The following is a 7263-nucleotide window of genomic DNA, read 5'->3' on the forward strand; positions in this document are numbered from 1 at the left end:
CATCATTGCAATTCCCTCTGCTGGCGCCGGCCCGCTCCAGTCCAGTCGCGAGCCGAGGACACGGTTTGCACATGTCTCGCGCACGCATGCTGAGGCGGAGAATGAGCACGAGATACAAACACAAGTCATCTCGAAAATGTGCGCATTAAGCACATTTCAAACCATTATTATTTTTCAGACTAGAATCACTCGGTCGTAGAAAAGAAAAGAAGCGCTCACATATGCAGTTGCTCAAACAAGTACACAACCTAAATAACATCAGAGCAAGTCAGAAAACTTTACAGATAGGTAAAAGTTGATCCATCTATAATTAAAATAATAATAATACAGTAGGCTACCAAGTATTGATTAAAACTGGGAAAATGGTTGGTTACAAATTTGCCCTCAGTTTTCTTAACTAATCCACGCACTGGCATGTTTTGGAGCGCGGTCCCCCACAATATTCCAAAATGGTTGAAAGATTTGGGTAAGCAAGTCCAATTCTTCAGCGCAGAACCACGGAGGAGCCGGAGCAGAAGTGGTGCATTTGCTGAACCCCACAGGCTAAACCGACCAGGTAAGACCGATGTAGGCCTACTGTATTACAAAAGCTTTGCTTACCTTTTGCGGAGATATCAGCTACGAAGTAATCACTTTGTCACAGTTTGTACATCTGTCAGCGGAGAGAGAGACGGACTCAACACACACTGCTTGGTCCGTCCAAGGAGGTCCTTGTTTTAAAAGCGCAAATGGCTGCAGAACTAACACTAAGAAATGTTCAGCCAAACGCAACTCCTACCATTATGCCTTACCATTAGCAGGCGACCAGACAACATAAAGTTCGTCTCACATTTAGCTGTTTACAAATCTTACTTCTTGAACGACAAGACCGCTACAGATTTTCAGATTGTCTCCGTGCGTGTAAAGGGGCTCCGTACTTACTTTCGCTGCACATGGGATTCTGCGCGGTAGCGCCCTCCACTGGCAACAATCCACAAATATTTTCCAAAAATGCCGTGTTGACAACTCTTGCCAAACTCCAAATGTGGTTCTAATTTCACATTTGGTCCCGACATGTGAGAACGTTTCAGAGCTGTGTAAGACTTACACAGATTACAGACTCGCTTTAATTGAGGAGTTTTGGCAAAGAGGCTCGCTTAGGCCTGACCTTTATGTTATTATTTTCTATATTGCCTATTATGCATAGACTTAGGCCTCCCTAATTACTAACGAAAATGTTGCCTGTGTTATGAATAGAGAAACAAACAAAACATGCACCGACAGCCAACAAATTTGGAGTTGAGATGTGAAAAATATAGCCTACATACACCAAGCTCAAATACCCTGAATATAGGCCCAGCAAAGCGGTTGTAAATAAATAAACAACTTTGAGGACAGTGTTTTGAAAAAAAAAATGTATGCAACCAACTTACACTCACTGATATTTAGAGCAAATTGAATAGTCTATTCACAAATCAACAAAACAACAAAATCCCACATTTGCACAACAGCAGGGAGTAACAATAAAATAGTCAACCTTTGGAGAGGCACAGATGCAAGTCACTGTCCAGACTAGGTGCCAAGCAGTAGCCTAGAGCTGCCTGTAGATAGCTATGCTGATGGTTTTGCCTGACGAGGCCTTGAGATCCAACACTCATTGTCCACCAGCAGCCAGTCTTGCTTGACAAATGACCTCATTGGGAACGGTTGTGACATTGCTGCTGCAAGGGCTGCTGCAGTCCAGGAATCCGACAGGGTGGGGGCAAAGGGGTCAGCTGTCCCAGGCCCAGGGAAAGGTAGGGTCCAGAACAAAGTCCCCAATATATTGTACGGTCTGACTTTGTCTTGGGCCTGGTGAAACATAGCCCTGGCAGTAGGCAAAGGAATTGGAATGTTGCACTTGAATTTAAGGTCAGGCGCAGGCCTCAAGTCCCTCTCGAGCGGACCTATCAGTCCAACCAGAGAAGTCGTCCGGGGGAGGATACAGGGGTCAGTTGTCCTTGGCCCAGACCCGGCCAAAGCTGTCAGCCGCCCTCTCACTTTAACACCTAAGTGAGGCCTCAGTGCCCCCTTGAACACTCTTGGCAGATAGGTTTCATCAACCAGCTTGTAAACCTGCTCTTTGGTACGCAATTTTGGTACACCGTGAACTTGAAGTAACACCTTTGGGGGCCCTAGCCAAAATATAGACATGGGGCTCGCTTGAAATACTTATTACTAATTATTTATCATGGAGGGGCTCACTCTTGAGGGCCACTACGATGGAGAGTTTTGCTGGGGGCCTAGGCAATTAGAACCTCCCGTCCTTGCCTTGTGTTGTGGCCTCAAGGAGCGAGGCAAGACGACGTCATTGAAGATAGATGTTTTATTCAATATCTCGCAAAAGAACAATTCAAAGGTCATTTTCTCATTTGTAAGCAGGATGTTGAATGGGGAAATGTCCTCCGAGGCTGACAGCAGGGAAACTTTATTGCTTTCTCCACGGAGGCGGGGCATCAGTGAAACTTGAGGCCACAAGCACAGATTGAGGAGGGAAGGGGAGATAATATAGGATGGATCCAAGATCTCCATGATAGCTGCAGATGGTCAAATCGCCTCAATTTGACATGATGTAAGCATGGTCTTTCCATACACTCTTACCAGGGGCAGTCCTAGGGTAGGCCGACTGCGACCGGGCAATTGTCTGGGGCGGCACCCAAGAGAGGGCGGCACCAGCGGGAAACCCTGCCCCCAACGACATTACATAAATCGCTATAAACATATTAAAAAAGATTTGAAGCCTGTTATTTTTCTGCACTATTACCACACTGCTGTAATAATGACATTAACATTAGTGTTTTTTGTCAGCTATTGTAAGCGTTTTTTCAGCATGTTTTCCCAGGGACTTGGGTAGCCGCGAAAGGGGCCGGGGTACTCGTGGGGGGTTGTCGCCCAGGGATGCAAACTCATTGTAGGACCGCCACTGACTCGTACCAATTTCTTTCGAATATCCATTGGTAACGTTTGGCCGTGACATGTAATCTGCTCGTTTGTACAGTAATGTGTCATCGTTCCACCGCTGGGCTGGTCAGAATCACTGCTCGTTGCCTGGCATGGGATATGTGCATGGATCTCCAATGGTGTTACAGGGCAGAATTGTCTGGGGCACTGTTTCAGTTAGAACAACAGAAATGGGTTTGGACTACTGTATATGAATGACCTTTAAGTTAAAATTAGTGAAAAGTACTCTAAATGCTGAAGTAAAACGTTGCTGAAAAACATGCACATAGTAGGCCTACCTTGACAGTTTGGCTGAAACATGTTCCTTTTATTTCCATTGATAACAAAACCCTTCACCCTGCTGTTTTTGACAAGTACCAACCTGTTGAATTACACATGAGAAGGTTCTCTTTAGTCAAACAGGTTTATGCTCTGTTCTGAACCTGCAATACTCAGGCAGTTAACATCCAAAAACATAATTAAAACATCAATATAATAGCAATTAAACACAATTTAATTATCAATATAAAATATCAATGTATCAATAACCAATATCAAGTAATTATATATGAATAATTACTATAATATGAATAAATCCAGAGAGAATACAAAGTGTAACCGTTTTTTGAAACCGGTCTCCCAGAGAATAATTACACCACTTTTGTCTCTGTCCTCCATACAGTTGGATAACGGAAAAATACACGTGGGCGCTGACCTGTTAGAGGAATGCAAGCCTATTAACAAGATGAAGAGGACAACACATTTCGGGGGACAATTATAGCACGTACTGTTCCATCTTGTTTAAAAATGGGGGGCTCACTTGGGCGTTAATTGAGGTCATGGCACAGCACCGTCGTTTCTTTGACCACGGACGGGCTTTGTCCAAATAGGTCCGTCGACAACATTGGTCCAGCACAACAGGGAAAGAAAACCATCTAATGAATGGGCAGTGTCAGACTGAATGGAAGACATTAGGCAGCAGTACTTGTACACATTTGGGGTTCCTATAGAAAAAATGTAGACTGAAGGGGATACAGAGGGTAGATTTTGAGAGTTATTCTCAAACTGGCACGGGGCCCTGCAGGTATTCCAAGTGGGCCTTGAAATCATTTTCTATACATCAAAATAATATTTGTGCGTGTGTGTGTGTGTGTGTGTGTGTGTGTGTGTGTGTGTGTGTGTGTGTGTGTGTGTGTGTGTGTGTGTGTGTGTGTGTGTGTGTGTGTGTGTGTGTGTGTTGCTTTTGACTATTTGTTTGTGTTTTATTGTTTGTTGGGTTAAGAGGTAGGTATTGAAAATTTGTGAACATTTCAGGTGTGCTTCAAGTTGGAAAGGGTTGGGAATTGGGAATTGGCAATTGGGAAGGGTTGGGAATTGGCAATTGCCTCTGCACATCTCTGCTGTAGGTAGAGGACAGGACGGTTTTAAACTAATTGGACCCGACACGACACACAAACAGCGTGGCCTGTAGTCAAAGACCTCCATCGTCCACACATTGCCTAATTGCTTCTCTGTTTATTGTGTTCTGGAGAGCTATTTTAGTAGCATTTAGAGCACACGTGAACAAGCATGTTATCGCAATGCCTATAGGCAAGTTATCATATTTTCTCAGTTAGCTTACGTTATGCATTTGACACAGCATGGCTTCACAAGATTATATGTATACGTTATATATGCATATGTTGGTTTTCTAAAAATGAATTCTGGATATGGTCTTTTTTTCAGGTGGGGTGCAGTATTTGGTTAGTAATGTGTTTGTTTCTCTTTTGAGCTGGAAAATGGAGAACCATTAACAGAGATTGCACACATTTTTGGAAAAAAGTAGATAGGCCTACTGTTTTTCTCGCTCAGGTTTATAAACAGAACTTCACATATTCCAAAACAAAACCTCTTAGCACCCCCAGGACAAGATGATCTATCTGTATCAAAATCTAACTTAAAGGTGCACTGTGTAATATTTTTAGTAGTTTCTTTGTAGAATTCATGATGCCCATTCACAAATGTGCCGTTTTTCATGAAGACTTACCACCACCATCAAATTCCAAGTATCCATTCTGACTGGCAAAATTGCACTTTTCATGAAAAGGTGGATCCTCTCCATGTCCACCATTTTGAATTTCAAGAAATACTAATTTTAGCGGCAAACTTACTGTAGATTCGTCATAAATATTAGTTTATTACATTATAAATATTCATGAAAAGATCAAATTTGGCAATTGGCAGCACAGTTTCAATGAGCATATTGCAACACCTACTCTGGCCACAATAGTACACAGATCACCTTTAAATAAAAAATGCTAAACAAGTTAGCATCCGACAGTTTCTATATACTTGGGAGTTGATAACTATACTACACATTTCTGTCATAAAATGTTGGTGTACTCAACATTTCCGGGTCCACCCTCCAACCAAACTATAGCACAACTAGTTTTGATGTTTCTATGAGATGCTGGATTTAAGTTTTCAGCTTGTGTTTGAAGGGGACCTTAGGGCCCCACCAAATCATTGTCATGGAAATATCCCACCACAAACCTCAGGGAGACCAGGGCCAGTGCTTGAAGATACATGTCATCCAACATTTCATCCAACATCATGCGTTTAGGTGTATATATGTTTTTTTTTTAACTAATTGACAAACTTGGGTTCTTAGGGTAGGGAAATCAACTTACAGAAATAAACAATATCCAAGAGGTCCCAGGGTATCCAAAGGATGAAGAGAATACGTTTAAAAAACCTTTACTAAATTTGGCTACTCATAATTACAATGTCAACATGTTTCGACCACAGAAGTGGTTTTCATCAGAACAAAGTGATTTTTCTCGCTCTCATTTCTTTACACAGACATACAGTTAGACCATAAAAAAACAGTATGACACTGATAAACAAATCCCCTCCAAATATGTAAACACGTCAATAGAAAGAGTAGCGCGTCAGTTCGGCTGCCCCTAGCACACATCTGGAAGCATTTTGAGTCTGGAGACTCACTTTAAATCTGTCCTCAGGTGAACCGCGTTTGCAGGGACGGATTATTATTTCAAGGGCCCCTGGGTCACGCAACAAGAAAGGCCCCCCCTTGGCTCTTGGCTCTTGCCAGGGACGTCGTTAGCCCCATTTTAGTATTACATTAGTACTAGCCCCCCCTTTATTTATTTTTAATTTTTTTTTTAACATTTTTCTAAAAGCAAATGCAGTAAAGCACTGAATACGAACCAACAAGTAGGCAAATTAATCTGAATACAAGTTCCTGTTTATTTATTGTTTAATGCCACTTATATCCTACTGCACAGCAATAAAAGCAGGGCGCACAGCAATATGTTATGCGGGGAGGGAAACATAATACTCATAACATAACATAATAATATTCAATATTCAAATATCAGTTGAAACATTTTGAAATATTTTGTTTAGCTTACATATAAGGAATGTTCATTAAAATGTGAATTAAAAAATATCCACTGTAACTAGTGTTTAAAAATTGGTATGGTGCTCTTAAAATAATTGTTCAAGAAGACTCTTTTGCACACCTAGGTGGGCAGGTGCATAGGATATTATCCCAGTGGGGTTGTCATTCAAGTGTAAAGAAATCCTGCACACTGTCCATTCCACCAACAAACTTTAACAACATGAAGAAGGTCGAATGACCGAAACGTATTAAAGTTTGTTGGTGGAATGGACAGTGTGCGAGATTTCTTTGCTCTTAAAATAATGAATTCATAGACAAAACCTTAGCAGGTGCGCTGAAAAAATGTTCTTCCTCGGGGGCTAAAGGGTGGTTTATGCCTCGAGATCAGCGTCCCTGCATCATGATGCAGTGAGCCGCGCAGTTAACGGAGTGAAGCCCCCCCCCCCCACCACGCAGGTACTCTGGGGTACCTCCCAAAAATTGTGTCTCGACGCAGGGAGTGATGCAGACAGCGACGGAGTGAAGGGCGAAAATAGGTCTCTGATTGGTTCTCTCGACCAGCCTGCTCTGTCCTCGAGTCGAGAACAAGCTACTTCCTTGTTCTAACCTTCGTCGGTCTACGGACTGTGAGCTCTTCATTAAATAAGTTGCCCGTGCTTTGTCGTTTCATTTATTACACGAACCAAAGACAACACGTGCGCTTGCAAGTGCACGCTGGAGTTATTTGGACAGTTGAAGAGTGTTTCCGAGGTCGAGGAAACATTCCGCTTCGTTGACAAATGAGCTAGGCCTACTTCTTTGTTCCAAACTACCGCGGTGGCTGCTAGTGCGATCAAAAATGCACCTGACATAAAGATTTAATGTTTCATTTTCATTGTCGTCGAGTCTGTGAAGCTAAAAAA

General features: G+C 42.4%; 1 protein-coding gene across 1 annotated transcript in view; it reads right to left on the bottom strand.

Annotated features, from left to right (window-relative positions):
* Positions 1–1060, bottom strand: part of ghra (growth hormone receptor a) — a 74584-nt gene extending 73524 nt beyond the window's left edge. The window contains exon 1 of the mRNA XM_063187608.1: positions 601–1060. The gene's annotated coding sequence lies outside the window, so the exon portion shown is untranslated. The remainder of the gene's footprint in view (positions 1–600) is intronic.
* Positions 1061–7263: the final 6203 nt, after the last annotated feature.

This window comes from Engraulis encrasicolus, chromosome 21, assembly GCF_034702125.1.
Source record: "Engraulis encrasicolus isolate BLACKSEA-1 chromosome 21, IST_EnEncr_1.0, whole genome shotgun sequence".
Classification (NCBI taxonomy): domain Eukaryota; kingdom Metazoa; phylum Chordata; class Actinopteri; order Clupeiformes; family Engraulidae; genus Engraulis; species Engraulis encrasicolus.